The following is a 22,598-nucleotide window of genomic DNA, read 5'->3' as shown; positions in this document are numbered from 1 at the left end:
GACCGCTCGTTGGAGCAGGCGTCGTCTTGTGTGCGAAAACCAAAAAATACGTAAAATGCAGTAAATTTATAGTTGGTTTTGTGGATGGGTTAGAGGCCGGAGAGATACAAGAAAAAGTTTTTATATTGATGTGGACCAACAGTATCGTAGCAGAGTGCGTCGTCACTGATGCATTCATATCCCATTGGGCCCAGTTTTCCGAACATCTACTCATGTCCCTGTATTTGCCCTGATGTGCGCTCCATTATTCCATGGTTATTTGATTACGTCTCCGCGAGGCAACGCGTTGCGATGGCCACACTTATCACACCCCTACCGAACACTCTTCACATGCTTGCGTTACTTTTATAGGTCGTGTGGTGTGCTGGCCTTATGGCCTGGAGATGCCCTCCTCTCTTACTCTTTTCCCCTCCTCCTCTTCATCGCCCGTTCACAATTTTATTCTGCGCTCACAGTAGCCCTCGACATCGTCACCGTCGAGTGGTCGCTTGTTTGTCTATTTGCTTGTTTACCAGTCACCCAACCAGCCCAACCATAAATACAGTATTCACCCATTGACCAGCTCCAGTTTGCCACAGCATTCATCTATATTCCACCCACTCCAATGGCATTCAACGACGTCATCATTTTTTCACAGACCAGTATGCATATTTTAGACAAGCTTTTTAGTTGTGTTGTTGTTTCTGCTCTTGTTTTCTGGCGTGTTGTTGCTGTTATTAGTCAAATACAGAGTATTCCCCAATGGAATATGCTCGTGTGCATAAATTCTAGTTAAGTCCATTGACAAAAAACACTTATCCCATATTACACGAGCAACTGCAAATATTACAGAGGCGACTGTCCTTCTATTGCTTCTACTGGAACTTCAGTCTCATCGATATGTATTTTTTTGGTTCACGTCTGTGTCTGGATTCCAAATTGGTTACATTTTCATAATGAGACACATTTCAGGGCAGTACAGCCATTTTCGTATCGAGCTCGAGACCCATGGCAACAGCATAAAAGCTCTTCAAACGACAACGCCCCAAGCCGCTAAACTTTTTCTCATTAATATTTTCCATTTTCAGAAGATTAGCAGCCCAAGAAAACTTTCTGAATCGTCGCGTTCCTTGGCGTTGATTTGTTGAATTTACTCTAGTTCAGACATATTTATGAATGGTGCTATCAAAATGGGTGACACGACTGCGGATAGAATTCCGAATTCCGTTGAGTGATGATCCGAATAAGCATCGAAAGCGATTTCAAGATGGTAATAAACTAAGAGAGTAAATCACTTCGCCGCTCTTAAGAAGATAGATTAATTTTGTAAAATAATAATTAATAAAATAATTCATATGGATGACCAGGCTATCCATTTCGAAGTCTCAAAAATATCTATGTATACAAATAAGACAAAGTTCATACCAACGGAATTCTAAATTCTGTAAATCTACCTAAATTTCACTTTACGACACCCGCTGTGGAAGTAGAACTTCCCTGTCGTGCTCAGCTGGTAAAGGGTTCGTTGTGCGTCTGTGACGCTCCACATACAATTACCCAAAAGAAGCAAACCAAAATTTTTCTACAAAAAATGAAGCATCACTAATGTTCCAGGAACCACGACACCGACACCGACACCGACACCGACGCCGACATCGACATTGACATCGACGTCGCGTCGTTGCAGCCTTTATTTCCCTTATAGAAAAGTGAAAGTCTCAGCCGAGCGATGCCGCTGTTTATGACAGCCATAAAAACTGCAATTTTCTAGCTGCAATTTTCTCGTTTTCTGTTCCTCATCTCAATTGGTTTCCAGTGAACGGGTTAAAATTGTGATCTGAGTTCTGTCCGCTTCTGTGGCTCCGAATATGGACCATGTACCCGTGGACCACATGCTGTCGGACAGCGCAAATATTTGCCATCGACAGCTGCCGTTGTGTTCCGTTGTTTTGTTTCGTTTTTTCAACGATTCGCTTTGTTATGACAATTGACTGAAGTCTATCTGCGAAATGAGTTTTATTGACCAATCGCCTAAAAGGCCTTTAGCTATATTTTTAGTTATTTCTATCTGCGGCTAACTAGAAGCTTCACATTGAAGCTGCAAATCGTAAATGTTAGGGAAAGCATATGCAACGCTGTCTAGTGGATCAACGACCCCAAAAAACCCATGCCGATCCTGATGCCATTGCAGCACATCTCCAATATTTCCACAATAAGATCGCAAAATATTTTTTAAATTCTTAACTCCAAATGGCTCACTGCTGGGAGCTGATGGTGCCTGCAATACTTAAATGCATAAATTGCAACTTTTGCAAATCCGATTAAATGCCCAACCGAGAAGAAACGGGTTTTCTGTTTGAAATTAAAATACGTATTGCAGTCGTATAGCCACACCCGTTGCCTGCGAGTGGAGCCACAGACATATCCATATATACTAAAGACAACTTAAGACCCTTAAGTATATATTTTATTGAAAGTATGTGGTCATTAGAAGCGTCTCTGAATTATGACTTTATTGTATAAGATCTGTATGTACCCAAAATAAAAGCCTCTTCTTAAGTGCTTAATAAATAAATATATATAAACTAAATTTTTTTAATATTCATTATAGTTATCGTTGTCTTCTCGTTTTTCTGTAAATATATATTTACTATGGGAAATAGAATAACTTCTGAATGTAATTTAGTGAAGTTGTTCTTTACAATTTGTACTTTATGGAGCTTGCCACGCCACTTAATGTAATTTCTAACGAAGCATTATCCATTTCCAAATCTATTTTAGGAACATAAATTTGATTTTTGCATGAGCAGCTGATAAGAGATTTTTATTATGCATAAAAAATATCAAATCGATCTGTGGCATAATAATATTGACAATGTAGTAAGCTTTTCGATTATTAGAATTATTTATCAGAATCAAGTGGTAAACGCATTTTGTATAATTCATTAAAAAGTAAAGTAAAAAGTAGTTGTTTATAGTAAAACAATGCCACTATAAATAAAATATAATAAAACAACGAAATAAAATTGTATCTGATTATTAAAATATAATGAAAATCGTTTAAATTTACCAGGCTGTAAATAAATTTAAGTAATTTGCAGTCTGCTTTCGCAAAAAGCGTCGTTTCCTCGCACATTGCTATTCAGCTTGCATTGCGCATGGTCGTGCTTTAAGGAAAGTTGTGCTACACACACACATACATATACGAGTTGATGTGTGTGTAACTGCAAAGGTTAATGTATGGTTGAACGAAATGTCAACCATATTGTAGCGATACACTCAAGTGGCCTGGACGCATCTGCATGGGAAATGAACGAAAGCGCACCGTGTGCATGTGCATGTACATGTGAATGTGCATGTACATAAGTATGTGTGTACGTGCTGTCACGTTGGCTACCGGTACAGGAATAAATCCATATGCTACTCCGTTATGGCATTTCGAAGCAGGCTGGCACTGTATGCATATAAGCTATTGGGCGCGGGAGCGAGACGACAATAGTAATGTCACTATGGCTGCTATGGCCGACACAGCTGTGCATCGGCTGGCGCAGTGTTGTTGCTGCCTCACTTGCGTTTATGCACTGCTCATTCTTCTGCGGATAAGCAACAGCAGCAGCAGCTTAAGGCTTGGTCTGATGCGTTCTTAAGCCATTGAGATATTCATTTCTTTTTTCGTCATTTAACCTTAAATCAGCTTAATTTATATCATTTACAGAAAGTTTTAGCGAAAGAAAATGAATGAGCAAGATATAATTAAGTCATTAATCCAATGAAACATATCAATTTGAATTGTCGCTTTTATTGCATTGTAATTATTTAGTTCTTGCATTTACGATTATAAAATGCGCGCGTCAAATTCCGATTTTATTAGAGAATTTCAGGGCACAAAAAAATAGCTGCAAATACAGCTTAGAATACTTTTATTCTCTGACTTATGAAAATATATTTTAAAGCAACAACACAAATATATCAGATATCAGAAAATAGTTCGCTGAATTAAGATTCTTTCTGTGAAGGCCCATAAATAAAGTCAACTCATTCACCTGATATGCTTGAGAGCATTCGCTTAGAGATCAGACCTAGTCAGTTGGTGAGCTGAGATGTTGCTTGACAGATTCCTCATTCAGTGTCCGCCCTATCCGAATTGGCGCGTGCTTTGTTTACAGTACATTTCGGAAACGTAGTCCCGGCCAAAGTTAGAAACGACTGCGTGGGAGTTCTGGGTGGCTGGGGTGAGACAACTGGTATTTGTGAAGTTGAAGTGATTGGCCCTGTCTAGGAATCTGCTGTGACTTTCAGCATTCAGTATTATTATTTATTTTTTGCTTTGTCCCAAGTGAATTCCTCGGAACGTGATTTTCGGCGTCATAGCCATTTGTTTTTGCTTTTGTTGTCGCTGCACGCAAAAATTATGATGCGAAACGAAAATACGAACAACCCAAGTACGAGCTAAGAATGAATGAGAAGTTGAAGTACAAAAATACAATATATATGTATATCTATGTATTATATATATATATAGTATATAGTAAATAAATTGCAAGGTGTACACATACATACATGAGAGAGTGTACGTGTCTCATACTTGAACAATAGGATTGCTATAGATGGGGAAGGGTATGGTCTGAGTAGAATGAAAACAACAACAGAAATTGGCAACCGAAACAACGGACTACAATAGCAACAACAATGGAACATGCCCATGATGATAATGGAATGGTAATGATAGTTTTGCTTTTGTTGCTGTTGTTGTTTCTGCTGGCAATGAACGAAATGGAAACCCAACGAAGAACGAAAATAAAATCGAAATGGAAAATAACAAGAGCAGCAGCAGCAGCAGCAGCAGTTGGGCATGGCAAGCTGGCGCCGTGCTTACCCTGCACCACAGAAGCTATCGTTATTATTAGATAATAATTATTAATCAGCATTTTATCAATTGCTGTTTAGTAATATTATTTTGGCTACAAAAATGTCGCTATCAATATCCATTTGTGTGAATTTCAATGTTTTTTACAGGGTATAGAAATCGGGACTAACAAACGGAGGCCAGCAACCGAAATGGAAACTAAAGTAAATCGCTTTTAGACATTTCCCAGATACACACACACACACATACACATACACAAAGACCAAGCACACACACAATCCCATTTCACTTAACATATATGTATCTACGGCGGGTCGCATCAAATATATTTTAAGTTTTGCTTTTCTTGTTGCTCTTTCCTTTTTCTTTCTTCATATATTTAATTTTATCATAGCAAGCAAGTAAAAAGAAAACTGAAAAACAGAGAAAATAAGAAAAATCATCAGTGAGATTCGAAAGCTTTTAAGTAAATGAAATATTTTTGGCATTTGTTCTGTTCCAACTTTTCAGTTGGAAAACAAGAAACGAAATCTTTAAAGAGAATGCAGCAGAATGCAGACCGCAAGGGATTAGGCTTATTTAAGTTAATTTGAGTGCACTGAAATTTAATCTTAATCAACTTACTTAATTAAGCTTATATCAAATGCAGTAAGCCGAAGCCAAAGCTGAACGAGGAAGGTTCGCATACACTGCATATCATAGCTAAAGTTGGACCCGGCATTATGCTAGAATGGAATTCTGATTAGGTACAACTGCGACCGCACATACTAAATGGCTGGAACTCATGTTGACAGCCCGAATGAAATATGGCTGCAACGGAAATGCTAAATGGAAATCCATTCTCGATTACCATTCTGTCCGCCTGCCAGCTATATCTGTGTGTGTGTGTGTGTACGAGTGCTGCGTGTGCCACCGGATAATATCAATCAGCGGACATTCTGCATTTTTGTTTACTTACTTCACCTGGCTCGAGCTGCCAGTCTTAGTCTTTTGGCATGGCCACCATCTGCGCTGCCAATCAGTTCTTTCCTTTGACTCTGTTTATATTAGAATTGGTTGCACAGTAAAAGTAGTTGAAGTACAACTTGTGCAAGGGCTCAGCACTCACTGCCACACACTCCAGTCCGAAATGCGTTCACAAATAAACAAAACATTTAACTCTGCCTTTAGTTTCCCGGCTAGTGGCAATGCCAATGCCACTGGCAATCACAATTAGTGGAGCCCATGTCGCCAATCGATTGCCTTTGCCATTGCAATTGCCATTGGCATCCAAGTGCAGCCTGTAAATTGCAATTTGTCTCGTTTCCATTGAGGAACTAACTAACAATGCGTAACCTAATTGATTTGCCATGTTTTCAGATACCTGATGAAAGGGAGCCGATAAGGGTTCGGTATATAAGATATGATTTTAGTATTTAACTTATTCTGAAATTAATTTAGTTTCAGCAGGTTTTATTATGATACATTTTGCATAACTTTATTTTTATAATATTTTCAATCATTTTCCCCCACGGTGCATTGACCGGCATAGCTGATAAATAGCGTCAACATTTGACATTGTACTTTATGGCATTAAAATTATTCAAGAACGCAACAATATTGAGGAACGGGCATGTTTTCTTGCCCGCTCACCTGTACACACCTGTGCTGCAGAGACCGCAAGCGTGCCAGCTCGCTGACTCGCTGTCATAACAAATAAAAAATGACGAAATTGTCATCACTTTTATGACTCGCGGCTGTTCTCCACATTGAGCACAGGAACTGTGATTGGGATTGGTATGTGCTTTGGGTGGGCTCGTGTTGGTTGCGTGTCGTAGATTAGGCAGCACCTGGTCGTAGGCTTCTAAGCCAAAAAAAGAAACAAAATGAAGCTACTGGAATTGGGAGTGAGCCTGAATAATTTTAATGGCCTGTCAAAATGATCATAAAACAATTAAATGCACTTCGCACTTGTCGCGGCCTCATCCCTAGACAAGAGTTGAATCGACAGCCTGAATATTAATGTACGTAAGTCCCGTTTCACTGCCCCATGCCCCATGCCCCATGCCACAAGCACCCTGCCCTCCCCCACCCGCCCTGGCTCGCTTTTGCCTGGTTCCTGGTACCAATCAGAATGCATTGCCATTGAGCCAGAGCCACGCTCGTCTTCGGTTTTTGTCTTCTCCACTGACACTAATTGGCTGCTTTATAGCCCAGTTAAATCGTAAAACTGAAATTTTATGCATTGTCACTGAAACGATTATGACGTCCGTTCGCAGCAGTCGGAGAACAGTTCAAATCCCGCCCTGGCCAAAGGGGAAGTGGATCCATTGAGCTTACGGTAGCTTAACGCTGCTCAGATTTATGTCTTTGCCCACAATATTATTTTTGTTGTTTGTCAATTTACAATTTGATTTCGACTTTAAGTTCTCGTTTCGTTTATTGATCGCGTTTTGCACTTACTTCAGACTTATTGCCTTCCCATTAGCCATGCCAAGTAAGTGAAATGTGACTATAACTTTATTCCCATTGTAAATACATGTCAATCGATCTATATACATATATATATATATAGATCGATTGACATGTATTTACAATGGGAATAAAGTTATAGTCACATTTCACTTACATATACATATATATATATAATCATATATATATATATATGATTATTAATTAATTCGATTTGCTTGCTCTCTTGAATACACATTTCATATATATTATATATGAATTGGACTTGAATTGGCTTGAGTATTCAAATTTAGTTTGGTCAGCACGTGAAGCTGTGACGAAACGTTCGACTCGAAATATAATTGTCAATTCACTCACCTTATCATCAATTATGAATGCCTTGCTGCCCCCTTATCGATTACATGGAACTGTGTGAAATCGATTATCGATATACAGTGTACTAGGCTCATGAGCAGAAAGCGGACAAAGTCGAATGCTTCGAGTTATTATAATAACATGGATTGTTTTGAAATTTTCTTATTTACGGCTGGTTGAGTTAGTCGAGACGCAAACCATTAGGAAGATTGAATCTAGTTAGCATTTGCTGCTGGAATGCTGGAATGCTGGAGTGCCGGAATGCTGGAATGGGTTGGCATTATATGCTGCTGATGAATTTTCCTTGCTGGTGCTATCCTTGTTGCAATTGCAGCAATCATTCTTATCAGAATTCACAGTGGCCAGCAGTCAGCAGTCAGAAGGGGTGTGCGGACTATTCTTATTAGGAAACACAGCCAATCACCCACACAGCAGCGAGTTGCATTGCTAAATTGCATCGACAGCCAAGATTGTTGCCAAATGGTGGAAGAGCGCATTATATTTTCCTGCGCAACAAAATCCGTCTAAAGGATGCCTGAGACGGACGCGAAGGCAATGGCGAAAAGTTGTGAAAGCGAACCGAACCGAAAAGAATGCAATGAATGCGGGCAAATCGTAAAAAAAGGAAATTGCATCTACCCAAAGCTCAGAAACTTGCGCAGGACTTTGAGATTCTCATAAATTCTAACAAGATTTCAAGCTGCGCCGCGTCATCCCATCGGAATAGGAGTTGCATTGGCTGGCGTATGCTGGGCATGCTAACTATAGCGCGGGGGTTGGTTATGCAGTGGAGGTCCAAGCAACTGCGACCAGTAAGCAAAAACGCCAGCAATCACAAAAGAGTGCATAACAAAGAGCGTGAGCGTAGACCAAAACAATGCGACGCAATCAAATGACAAGAGACATCCAAGAGCGCCACGACGGCTTTAACAGGTGCAGCATGTAAAGAGAACATTATTAAGAAAGTTACGGAACCAATGAAGAGAGCTGAACCAATACTAATGCACGTTGCCGGTCTTAAGAGAGGGCTGCTTAAGAGAGCCCGTACGCACACAAGCAAAGTTGAAAGAGAGAGAGAGAGAGCGAGAGGGAGAGCAAAGAGCGCAGGTACTAACACAAACGCAACAGCAACTATGGATGTGTTAGTGAGCGAGCGTTGACTGCGTTTCATATCAAAAATATTCAACTGTGTTTATGCATGACAAAATAACTGCAAAATTATACAAATTTATTTTGCATATGTTTTTTTATATATAGAAATAATAAAGTATATAGTTATTTCATTTATGCATTTGAAACAAAAAAAATCCAATTGGTTTACCTTAATAATGAACCATATTGGCATTTGTCTAGTCATCTTTAGACTTAGCAAAGACAACACGAAAATGGTTCATGTATTCGATTGCAACCCTCTGAGGAGGACGCAATACACATATCTCCTTCTCTCTTATGTCTATACCAATCACTGTGATCATTTCAACCCCGACAAATGGCAGAGCAGTATTCATTTATTGCCAATCTGTTCCATTTCATTCCTTTACATACCTCGATAACGTCGCTGCCATCGTCTCTGCTTCCATTCCTTCCTATGTCAGACGATGTCGTAGTCCGGGCGCAACGCAGGCGCATTCGTTCAGCGCTGGCCGCGAATGTCGCAGCTGCGGCAATGCGGCCTGGCAGAACGTCAAAAACGCCGCACAAGCAAAAACAACATTTGTCTGGTACCGATATTTCAGTCACGTTACAGAACTTCACAATAGCCGCCGCCGCAGGTGAGTGCCGGTGGCTTGCCAGCATAGCAGCATGCCAGCATGGCCGCTACATGGCGGTTCCCTCTCACATCCAAGATGGCTGCCGCTATCGTTGCTATGACAACGCGTTCTCTTCATTTCATTTCATTGCGTCGGCGCTCCATGACCGTTTGCTCTCGCATTCTAAGCAGGTTCTTGATTCGTCGCCATTGGACTTATCCGTCGGCATTTTGTAGTCTTCAGCTGAAGCATAAATTAATTTATAACTTATGAACTGATTAAGAAACCTTTAAGAAGAAGTAAGAAACAGTGACATTATTTTTGTCAAAACTAAGTAAGTTTGTTTCTCATATATTATTATATAAATAAATACGTACAAGAGCAGCATAGCATAAGGTAGAAGGGGTATATATCAGTATAAAATGTTTCAAAAGCTAAATTATTTGCTTTGCTCTTCATAAAGATTTCAAAATAGTAATTATAATATGTATCTTGCGCTATTCTGGTCGTTTCTACTCTTTAACGTGCTAGTCTACAATATGATTTAGAATTTGGTTGGAATCAAACATATGAAATACACACCTAGTTGTTCTTAATGAGCATGAGCTTTGATTGCTATTAGGAAACTAATACAATAAAAACTTACTATGCGATTTCCATCAGACGTGCGAATAGAATGCCAAAAACAAATTCAAAGCGTGAGACATCTTTAAGCAACGTCTCGTTGGCATTTTCCAATAAAATAAATAAAGAAAATAACGTTTGCTCTGGAAACACCTACTGATGAGAGCAGCCTAAATAAATGCCGTCGCTTAAGCTGGCAGTGAAGGTTCCGTTGCCTGTCGCCTGGGAGCATTAAAAGTAAGTCACGGGCGAGGGGTTTGCATAGAGGCGTGTGATTGTGTTTGTGTTTGTGCGTTGCGCATTTTAATACAATTTAATGTGCCATCGAGCCTCATCATCACCGTCCGCTGACGACTCGCAGGAGCAGCAACAATTGAACTAGATAACATCGCTGCTGCCCAAAAATTGGTAGGATTTGCAGGAAGGCAAACAATGGCAATGCTAAGGTTAAGGCTAAGGCCAAAACTGCTGGAATACTATTTCCGGCGTACGGGCAGTGCCGTATTTTTATTGGAAATCGTTTATCTCAGCTGCAAACACTTGGCCCAGCAGCGAAAACGTGTCCACAGTCAAGAAGCCCGTGCACTATGGAGCACCACCGTCATTTTCTTACTAAAACTATGTTTTATCAACACAACACAAAAAATATAACAAAAAAAAACATTTGTAGGGACTATAAATATTGTATATCATTATTCAACATTTGTTGTTGATGAGTTGTTGAGCCACAATGAAATTACTTCTGCTAATCAAGATATTATAAATATACATCTTTACTGCATTTATTTAATTATATATAATATAAATTAATTATATTTATATTTGTATACATTTAATTATATATAATATAATTATATAATAATATACACATATATATTTTAATGTATATTTATTTCCTCTGTTGAACCTGTCTGAACTTTTCTGAACAAAAATGTTAATCAACATATTATGAATAAATATAAATATATATGATAAAATATAGTCGACAGATATTTTGATAAATCTGACGTGAAGTAGCATTAAATGATATACTTAAAATATTAGATGATTGCTTTTAAATTTAGTAATATGAATACAAGTAAGTTAATTTAGAAAACTTGTATGGAATTTCGAAAATCTTCAAATGTAAGCAATATTATATTATCTCGGATAAAATATTATATTGATAAAAAGTTGTATTAAATTAATAAACATATATTATGCTTCATGTCATGTATCAAGAGCCCCAAGTTCTACCCACTGTGGGAAAACTCTGTTGGGGTCACATCCAGCGTCTCATTGCCTGTGTATGCTATTTAACTGAGAACGACGGAATTAGTTCTACGTTTCGTTGGCATTTCAGTTGGCTGCCCATTAATCTGAGCCCAACCTCGCATATCAATGTGACAGTCACCCCGCCTCCCGCGGCATTAGGAAGCGATGCCTAAAGCGATACGGCTTAGAGCTTTTCAGGGATTTTCTGCTTCATTGCTATGTATTATCGGTGGTTTGCCTTGGTAGATGGGGTTAGCTCGTGTTGAATTGCACTAATTTAGTTGGGCTCAAATACCGCTGCTCCAACGCTGTTCCAGCGCCCTTTGCCATGTTTTATGATGATGAGTTCGAAGTTCAAGCATGTTCAGCATAAATTTATGTGTAGATTATTTGAACACACAGGCTCTAGGCCAGGACAAACCATTTCAAACAGCAAAGAGCTCAGATTGCATTGTAAACTACTAAATGGAGAACGATTTTTTGACATTTGTAGATTGCAACGGTAATTAAACTTCATATTTTTCTCAAGGTTTTCATAATCTGTCTTGTAAGAAACTACAAAAAAAGGGATAAGCTGATGTGTTTCACAGAAAAAAGAGAGCAATTTGATAAAAATGTAGTGCAGGCGAATGACCTTCGACCGATTGTAAGATTCAAATGAAATATTTCATGCGCATATCCATAACTGGAGCGACCTCTAAATACAGAAAGGATTCATCGGCTCCGACAATAAAACTATAAAAGACCAGAACAAACGGCCTTTGTGCCGCTGCGGCTGCTTATTACTTTTTTCTCTCTCGAGGCCATTCCCGCTGCGTATTTAGTGCGCCGACTTCCAGCCTTCCAGCCTTCCAGACGTCCAGGCGCGTAACGCGCTCACCAATGCCAACAAAACAAGCCCATTAGTCGGCCGCATGTGCTCGTGCCTTTTTTATGCCATTGCTTATTTTCGTCGTTGTTGTTTTAATAAGGTGACAGAGTTTTTGCCTGCTTATATGCTAAACAGTATCTGTAAATGTATCTATATTTGAGACTTGGCATCACTGAATTATGCATATAGCTGCGTTGTCCGTTGCTTCTTCTGCTTTAGTCATCAGCATGCTAAGAATTAAGCCCTTCTAATGCAAGCAACAGAAATTCGTTAAGCCACTCGCATCTTGTGGCTGTGGCTGTGGCACGAGCAGCATTCCTACCACGCCCGTTACATGCTCCAAGGATGGTTAGAAATTTTATGCTCGGCTTGCCAACGCCCTAACTCCATCGCCATTCGGCTGAATAGCGATGACAACTCGCCATGCAACGCGACGCCAGATCCGGGGCAGGCGTGAATTCCTCTTCAGTTCCTTCTAAGTTTTCTTACTGTTGATTTTATGCATCCGCTACACTAAAAATACTAAGAACTAATTCTGATTTCAGCTGGTTCAATTTCAAGTGCATTTTACAAATTTCATGAGCTAAACAAATACCATGATATATAGAGAGAGATAATGACATTTCAAATGTTATCGGTGTAATAGAAAAATGTACACCTTGACTTCTTGCTTAAAACTTTTTCTAATTTCGCTCAGTGCAATTGTAATTTGAACCAGAAAACAAAATGTGAAAACTGAAAAAAGAAGGAAAAAGTGAGAGGAAAAAAATAAAAGCTGCTGCTGCTGCTGCTTCACTGCTGCTCGTCAACATAAAACTTGCAAAATAAGTTTCGCATGTTTCAACAAACTCAGGTACGAGGAGTTTTGGAACTGTATTTCGCTGGCATTGAGTGAACAGCGTGGGTGGCAGAGGGGCGCTTGAATATGCAGCAAATATTCTTCTTCTTATTCCCAGTTCCCAGTTCACTGTTTATGTGCTGGAATCGGGACCCGCCCACCTGAACGACAACCAAGCCAGCTAAATGAGAGAATGGCAGTCAGCAGTGTGGCCCGTAAGCCGCTTGGAGTGGGAAACACGAAATGTACCCCAATTTAATCAAGAATTCTATTCTGTAAATGGCTGGCACACGAATGCGAAGCACAAGCGGCGTTAAGCATGTAAAAGGAAAGACGACAGAGGGAGAGCGGCGAAACTGTTCTGCAAGAATTTTTATTTCGCGTGTAAAAAAATTGCATGCCCGCAGCAAACTCAAAGGCTTGAAAAGTCCGGGCCGGAGTTTGAGAATTAAAGGGAAAACTTTTTAGATATCCATACTAACTCAAAGAGCATTTGTTCATATTATTTTCAAGATCATTTTACGAGAATACAGATGCACTTAAATCTTTATATAATGCTGCTTTGATAATTTAAGTATATTTAATAACAAGTTATCAAGGAGCAAATCGAACTATCGATTTTTATCGATAGAGGAAATGGGTGAATTAAAACAAAGATAATCGTGTACTGCGCATGGTATACAGGAATATATATTTGAAATTTCAAGTCTTAAGCTCTTGTGGCCTGTGTTCATGCAGACAGACAGACATTTAGACCAACAGACACATAGACATGGTAAGGTCGACTCAGCTCATCGACCTGATTAATTAATGGGGTCTGCGTCTCTTTGAGTGCTATGCTTGAGACTTCCCGAACACGCGCTTCAAACAATAAATAATATTTTTAAAAACCAGTTTTTAACTGACTACTGAACTACATCAAGAATATGTAAGGCGGCCGGCCACTCCTTCGTCTGTCTGCTAAATATGTATTTTAACAAAAAGCGATACACTGTTCTTCAATGTGAGGAGGGTATAAAAATTCATTTCCCGCAAACATTTGAAGCTCTGTTGTTTCTCAAAGGAGAGTCGTATCTAGACTTTCCCCATTATGGAAACGCATAAATTGATATTCGACTATTTATGCTGTCCCCGAAGAACCAACGCACAATGAAAACTGTACAAATATTTGAAATATCATTTGAAGTGAAGAAAAGAGAGAAGCCGAACAATGCTGGGACACTTCAACGGGGCAAAACTGGGGCTAAGTGGAGAGCGTGACTGGGGCTACAGATGGTTATGGAGATGGATGGAGAAAAATGGCTGGCGTTGTTATTGAAATAAATTATTGTAAATAAATACGAAAAGCGAATTTATGAAGTCGTTGGTTACGATGCCATGTTATGTTGGTTGTGCTGCGCTCGCCCATAGAGCTGGCCGCTCCAAAGTTATTCCATTGCCGACACCGACACCGACACCGACGACATCGGCTTGGGTTGTGCCATTATTTTTGTTTGGGTACGTCCAGAAACGAGCGCCGTTAAAACAAACAGCTTATTATGCCAATGACATTTGCGATGGCACAGCCATCAATACACGTAGGCTTGTCTGCAGGCCTGGAGTAGGCTTGTGGAAGTGGAAGTGGAAGCGGATGGGGATGAGCATGTGGCTGTGGCTGTGAATGAGTGAGGGGCGCCAATGACAACTGGAGAAGTTGCGTAGGCCAGGCTGGACGACGCGTCGTCTGGCAAATAAAGTCGAAGGTTGCCTCAGTTGACGAATGAGCCTCGAAGACTTTTGAATTTGTTTATTTGTTATTTGTCATGTGCTGGACTCCCTGTCTTCTGTCTGATGGCGTCTGCCGTTTGTTTGTCTTTGGCTTCGTTTCCTCATTGCTCTTGTAAACATTCCGCTGCCAATTGAATTCGTTTCAATTTATTTACTGCACACAACGAGGCAAAGGGGAGCGCAAAGTTGTTTGTGCGCTGCGCGCCCAATAACAACATGGAGGTATGTTTTATGACAGTCACATCCACAGCTCGGCCCAGCAGCGCCCACTGCGGGCTCAATTGGAAAACGAAATCGTTTTCTTTGCGTTTCCAATTGAAATTTTTACCAGCAGATGAAACTTTTTGATATTTTCTATTTCAATTCAAGAAGCAAATACACATGCTGCAACCAAGAAGCGAGGTAAAGGCTAGAATGTTATAAGCCGTTGTAGCCTTAATGACGAGCTGACATTGGACTCTTCGGCTGATTCAGCTCTGTTTGCTGAAATAGTTTGGATGGTTTGTTCTTTTGCGGCGTTTGTTTTATTGCAAATTCAAATAGTTTTCAACTTTCTGTTGTTTTAATCATCTCAAAGGATTTTTGGCGCTCGGCACCAAACTAGAAACTCTCATAAGAAAGTTTACGATACGAGTGCCCTGGCAATAGCACGCACATGCAAATACACAGAGACAAAAGAATGTATACGTCTTGCTGACTTCCCTAAAACACATGCGATAAAAGCCCATGAAGCAGTAATTTATAGAACTCTTAAGTGCTAACAACTCCCGAAAGTCATAGGCCAGGCCAGCCCACAAAACTCTGACAGTTTAATCAGTAATTACAAAGTCCCTTAGCAAAGGCTTAAATTGCCTTAAATTCCATGACTGGAATTTGGATGAATATCAAGTGTCGGCAATTTATATTTTTGTTTTTACTTGAACCAAACTTGAATTAGGAATTGCTAAATCGCATTGCTTCTTACTTTTAGGGCCATTTGTAGCAGTGCAACATCTTGTAGTCTCCTTGGTTTTCGCTTGTATATTTCGCTATGGTTTCTTGGCACCCGGAATGGGTTTGCCCAATAACGCGAAACGAAGTGAAATTTCGCTTGGCTCCAGCAGCGCGGACAGCGATCTTTACTTTTTACGACAGCCAGCTCCTCGTCCTCTCCGCAGTTTCAAAAAACTTGAAATGCAACCAGCGCGAAATTGCAACAGCGGCAGGAGCTGGTGCTGTAGCTGGAACGGAGACCGCGACAGGGACTGGTGCTGGGGTGGGGCTGGGTTAGGGCAAGGCGAAAGGCGCCAGTTGGCTAAGCGCATATAAAAAAGTTTTAGATAAATTTAGGTGGAGCCTGCATGAAATCATTTCCAGCTGCAATAAACGATATACAGAAAAAAGTAACCAAAAATGTCAAAGTTAAAATGATCAAAAATTTCATCTTGTAATATTATCATTTTATATAACATTTTTGAAATTTAATACGAGTTCTGTTCCAAGTGTTGATACAACTTTCTTTTACTGCCTTCAAGTACTTCTTGTCACGTTAAGTTTAAATTAAAAATGTTAAAGAAGTGTCAATTGTTTGTTGTCTGCCTGTTGTACAGTGCTCGCCAAAAGTTACACAACAAATAAATAGAATGCAAAGATAGGAGGACCCATAGTAATTGGAAGACTGTTAGAGAGCGGAGTCCTAAGAACCTGGCAGTGGCGTGACTCGGGGACTTATTGCATCTGTGCTGCTCTGCTTTCAGCCATAGTCGTTGCCGTTGCCGTTGCCGTTGCCATTTTCATTCCCATTCCCACTCCCAGCACTGTCAACCACCAAATGCCAACTGGCAAATGAAGTCGTAAAAAGATTGGCCAAAAGTTTTTGTGTGCTGTGCACAGAAGTACATACATATAAAAATAGCGAAGTTGGGATTAGTTTCATCAAGGATAAGCCAAGTGCTGGACACGAGGCTGGCTGACGCGCATATAAACGAGGCGAGCAATGCTGCACGGCTACAGGACTGGAGGAGCTGGCTGCTGATCTGGCTTGGCTGGCCATTTCGCAATTTCAGCCAAAAACTTTTTATGCAGTTGCCTGTTTGGCTCTACTCCAGCTAAGTAACATTATGCGTCCATATATGTGTGTAAGCGCGCACATATATTTACATATATACCGAGCAGACTTACACATACAGGGTAAGCTTTTTGAATTCATTTTACATGTTGCACGTATCACAAGCAATCATATACATACGTACATACCATGTATATGCATGTGTGTAAGCGTGTGTGTGTGTGTGTATGCTACCTTTATGGTCGCTCCATCTCGTGGAAAAATACATCTAAGCACGTATGCAGGATCTGCATAATTTATGTTTTCAGGTGGGCAGAGCAAGCCCACAGCATCCCCACAGCAGAGTGAACACATTGGCCTTTTTGCTGCCAAGGATTACCCTAGAAAATTAGGTTTCCATTTTCATGGACCCGGACGCAGTAGCTCGTATAAAAACGGCACGACCTGGCCGCCATCTTCATAACTGAGCGACTGAGGTATACGGCAGCGCAGAGTATTTGGGGCGTGGGAGGCAGCGGAGGGAGAGCTGCACGCTCAAACGAATTTATATATTTGTGTGCTCGTTTTATGACTAATATCTCGGAATATCTCTGGGCATGGCAAATGTCAGTGACGCTCGGCAGCCGCACTATCAATCCCCCTGCACAGTCCCTCGCTCGTCAGCAGCATCCCACACACACTCGCATATTTTGCAGCGCTGTGAAAAATAAAACACAAATATAAACCCGGGCAAAAACAAGTATAAAAATTTGTTTTTCCAACATTTTCCAACGACCAGAAAGACACGAGGCGGTGTTGTTGTCGAATTGGCATTGACGTTGACGTTGTCGTTGACACGAGATGGAGCTTTGGACGTAAATGTCACAGGCAACAGCAGCTCCAAGCAATAGCAGTTCCCAAGTATTAGAGTCCCTCTCCACGCACTAGGCCACCTTATTTGGCATGTAATTTACGTGTTTGTGTGCCTTGTTTGCTGGCCCCTGTTTGGCTTATTCTGTACGTTCCCATCATCCCCGAACAGTTCTTATCTCAAGCCTATTAATATTCTCATGAACAAAAAGAACTATGATATTCAGTTATTAGACATGTTTCTTATAGCTTTCGAGAACTGAGACTTTTCTTTGGCACATTATTTTCGACATGGAACTGTTAGCATATGGTTACATTATCTTCTTGAAGTATACAAGATATGTAAAAGAATTGGCGGACAAGCTTACCTAGAAGCAGACAACCTTGACTATATCGACTGCTTAAGGCTTTTATGAACTCGGAGTTCCTTGTCTTTATGATATCTTTTCCGAGCACGATGCACAAAAGTTGGACTACTCAAATCTGGACTGACCAACGAGGACATATCTTGAGTCCGTTTCTCACTAATGAAAACATCACAAGTTTGACACATTCACATGCTCACATAATGTACAAGAATATACCCAAAGGATATGCTCCACTATATTGAATGAGTCTTTATATACAATTAGTGACAATGGATTGCGGCAAATGGAAATATTTAAATTACACAAAATAAGATTTGATGCCTCAAACTTTTTACGCCTCCATGTGATGCCTAAAATATATTATCGAAATATTTTATAAATCAAATGGCAAATTGATAGAAAACTGATATAATTATTATACAATTTGCTGTGCAAGAAAATGCATTTGACGAGTGGGAATGTTGCTGCCTGCATTAGACTCGTTCATAGAACAAACACTGTTGAATTTATATTTAAAATAAAATACTTTCGGAGTTGTTACCCCTAATGAACGGACCACATTAATTAATTAAAAGTTCTATCTGTGAGGGACACCGATTTCATCTCACAAACTGCGCAATGTAGAAGTTCAAAAAGTAAGCAAAATTAGTAAATCATCTCGGATTCATGCTCGAATCGGTTTAGCTAAAAATCGGAATATAGCTGCATATATAATATACGCTTAATATATGTTTAAGGCATTAACACATGTGCAATATATAATATATCTGTACACAAGCAACCGAATATTCAAGAATACTGCTCACATAGATTGCGGTCTAGCATAAGCAAAGAATAAGTAAACAGAAAATACAAATACATGGGCAAGATTTTGGTATGAACTATCCCAAAGTAGAAACAAACAAATGATAGAGCAGTTTATAGCTGCATTCCATGTATCTCAAAATCTTTCCCAATACAAACTTTTCAAAACCTTAAATTGAAATTTTCCATCTTTGTTCCAGGCCAGACGAACACATTCCCAGAGACCAGGACGAGAGAGTGCGATGGCAAGAGAGGGTGAGGGAGAGGGAGAGGGAGGGGCAGAACGAGATTCGTCATTAAAGCTTCTGCTTACTTCTTATGCATGTCGCATGGGCCATAACAATAACATATATCCAGCACTGCAAGTGCTTATTCTTTCGATTTGCTTGTTCATTTTTGTTTTACGTCTGGCCATTTGCTTGTGCGCTGGGAGCAGCGGGAAGTTATTGCAAAAATTAAATTCCCAGAGAAATTCGCACAAAATCGAGGGACAGAAACTTAAAATTTATGGAGAGACTAAGTATATATTTCGATTCCTTGTTGGCGCATGTGTGGGGAACATGTTTTATCTAGGCTGGGGCGATTTCATACTTTATGCATCCATAACTTTCAGTTGGGTTCTGTTTTTTCGTAAATAAAACGCGGGAGACACGTTTCCTGCTCGACATTCGCTGTGCTCCCATGTTTGACGCCGCAAATTGCAAATAACAAAAAATCCAGGCATATTGAAATTTTGCGCTGTGCGTTGAATATGAAATTGATTTGTCTCCAATTCATCTGCAACCTTCTGCACGCCCACAACAATATTACAATCGAATGCGCCAAAATGGAGCACGGCCCTTGAGAGTTGTAAAGTTTCCTTTGTTTAAATCAAAATGGAACCGAAAACAACGTCTGCGATGAATAAAATCACACCCGCTCAGATGATTATCAGATGACGTTTTTCTCTTGATGTGTTGTATACCATGAACCCATTGAAAATGGGAAATCACTGTGTAACTGGCTTGTGAAAACCTATCTGACAGGCAGAAAGAGCCGTGACAGACGCTATAACATATATATAATAATATATGCCTGTCCGGCACGCCTCCTTCAGCCTCTAATCTCACATTTTCAATGTACAAAAATAAGACTAATATTCGAAAAAGTATAGTTTGACTCTGGTTTACGTTGCGCCTACAGTTGGAGTAGAGGACACAACGATTAGTGCATAAGTTGCTTTCGTAATTGAGCGCTTAGGGACAGCCGCTTTGACGGCTGCATTAAACCTCCATTAAAATTGCTGACTGGGCCAGTGGAGCCAGTTGAGGCTGTTGCTTAAGCAGGCGAATGCAGTCGAGCATCCAAATTAAAATTAAATCATTATTGAAATTTGCTTAGTATCGCTCGATTCCGTCCGTTGACTGCCTCATTAAAATGGATGGCAATAGCATTAAGGCGACAGGCACAGGCACAGGTACAGCCACAGCGACAAGCACGGGCACAGGCACAATCACAGCTAACCCGACGTATGCAAGCTATGTATATGTATTTGTCAGTGTGTGCGTGTATTTGCATTTGGCAAATTGTAAAATTTTAATTCGCATATCATGCGCGATAATCAGCGGCGTACATTATAAAACCATAAAAATCGCAAAAACGCGGCCATAAACGCTGCTCCGCAGCAACTTAGGCAGCTGAGTTTAGCAATGGTTGGGCAGGGCGACGAGACGGACAATTGTCGCATGCAGTGCCAATAAATATCCGATTATATGGTAATTGTGTATATGCATATACATTCCCGTATGGGTCTGTGTGTGTGTCTGTGGCTGTGTGTGTGCCCGTTGTGCGGTCGATTAGTTCTTGGCTTCTGGGCAGAAGCATTATGTATGTGTTCTTTCGGCAATGGACCGCCCTCTGAGCGAAATTTGCATTTCTGCACAGCTGCAAATGGAAAATTGCAAACTAGAAATTCAATGAGACTTAAATAAACATTTGAATACATTAAAAGGCTGCTGCTTGCCCAACAAATGAAGTCTCTTTGAGTGCATAAATTCATTGCGGATTCACGAGCAAAATGGCGATGTCTAAGGGAGGCTTAATTTTCATGTCCATTAACCAAGCAAAATGAATATGGGAACGCAACGAGCGAAAGGATAAGCAAACTCTAGGCCAGATCCATTGAGAGAGCTTCTAAAATGGGGCGTTCCGTGCCCTGAGTACCGCCTACAATTTGAAATTGGAGATGGAGCACAAAATTCGAGCATAAATTCAAATAAAGTTTAACGAAGCCAATCTGTCGAGGGGACCCAGATTGATGCTGGCGGCCATGGGAAAGGAAATAAGCAAGTGGCAGAGCAAAAGGAGCAGGGACAGGGACAGGGACACGAATTGGGATCAGGAGCGTGCAATAGGCGGCCGGCTATGAGCCATGAAAGTTATCAAAGCGTGTTATTACGAGCAACGATGCGAAACGCCAAGTAGAGTGAAATCGGTTTTTGTTTTTGGTATTCTGGTCCGCTACGCAGCGCGCAGAGGCAAGTAATCAAATGAAACGCATCAAATACGTGAAAGGGATAAAAACGTAACAAAATGGCTGGCGATTTTAAAAACACGAGTGTTCGTAGTCGCCCCACCGATTGGGACTCTGCCTCCTTTCCGATTTCGTTGACGCTGCTCCTTTCGCCAGAGGGCCAGGCTCGCCATCACAATAGCTAGTTGTTCAGGTTGCTCTTGCTCCTCAGTATATTTATATTCGTGGCGGCAAATGGTAATTCAATCAATTTAAAATCAATGACAATTGCCACAGTGGAGCATCGAGCAAATCTGCTGCAGAAAATATGATAAGAGCTTAGCAGAGTAAAGCAGACTCATCAGCTACAAAGAACAGATAATTTCTTATAATTTATTACTATAAAGATGAATATGAAGCTATTAAAAATAATGACTGACTGAATAGTAGATTAATTAAGTAGACCATATTTGAGCGCGTTATTATATTGGATTATTTATTATATTTATTATAGATATATAGATCTATTATTATATGTATCTAAATTAAGAATTAACTACAGTCAAGACTGTTGCTTGGTTATAATAAAAGTAAAATGAAATAATTAGAAATCTAAAGTCATTTTTATTTTAATTTGAGAACATCCTTTTAACGATCACTCAACATGATCTACGCACTTAATTATAATTGAATACCAATTTTTGATGAACGACTTTCATGAGACTGGATCTGGGTATTTATGGGTATATGGAGCTCACTTAGAATGCTTGAAGCGAGCAGGACTAACCCTTGTCCGTATTCGCATCAGGATCGTTTGCTGCTAACCACATTTGGCAGGGCAAAGGGGCGTGGTCGTCGCACTTGTACTTGACTTTGAGTTGCCTGGGAATTTACTTGCGTGCGAAATTTGAGCACCTGACGTGAGTATGGGGCTTGGTTTGGGTTTCAATTTATAGCGCACAGGCGCACGTGAAATCCAGAGGACGATTTTTACGGATTTTTAAAAAATAAAATTTACGGATTAAGTTATTGTGCGACGCATGCATTGAGGGTTTTCTGCCGGGCTAGACTGGAAAGGCGACCAGTTCAGAGCAGAGGCAAGGAAGGTTCTCTTAGGTCGATTACGTTTTACAACGCAAGCATAAAAGTTGATTGAAAATGCTTATTAGATGCAAGATTAGATGCGATATGCAGCAGGGAAGACGGACCATTTTGGAATCAAAGCCAGGAGTCGCAGCATAAAATTTCAACATTGCTGCGACGTGGCCAAATTTGGCTCCGAG

The 22,598-nt window shown here is 40.2% G+C and overlaps 1 long non-coding RNA gene across 2 annotated transcripts in view; it reads right to left on the bottom strand.

Annotated features, from left to right (window-relative positions):
- LOC111602459 overlaps positions 1-22,598 on the bottom strand; it is a 40,271-nt gene that overhangs the window by 1,737 nt on the left and 15,936 nt on the right. The window contains exon 1 of one of the 2 annotated variants that reach the window (XR_002751620.1): positions 5,805-5,974. The exons of the other annotated variant lie outside the window; for it this stretch is intronic. This is a non-coding gene — a long non-coding RNA (uncharacterized LOC111602459). Of the gene's footprint in view, positions 1-5,804; positions 5,975-22,598 lie in introns of those variants that run through there. 2 annotated transcript variants of the gene reach the window in all.

The sequence above is a fragment of the Drosophila hydei genome, unplaced genomic scaffold (genome assembly GCF_003285905.1).
Source record: "Drosophila hydei strain 15085-1641.00,03,60 unplaced genomic scaffold, DhydRS2 tig00008139-arrow-pilon, whole genome shotgun sequence".
Classification (NCBI taxonomy): Eukaryota; Metazoa; Arthropoda; class Insecta; order Diptera; family Drosophilidae; genus Drosophila; species Drosophila hydei.
This window is presented reverse-complemented; position numbering and strand designations above follow the sequence as displayed.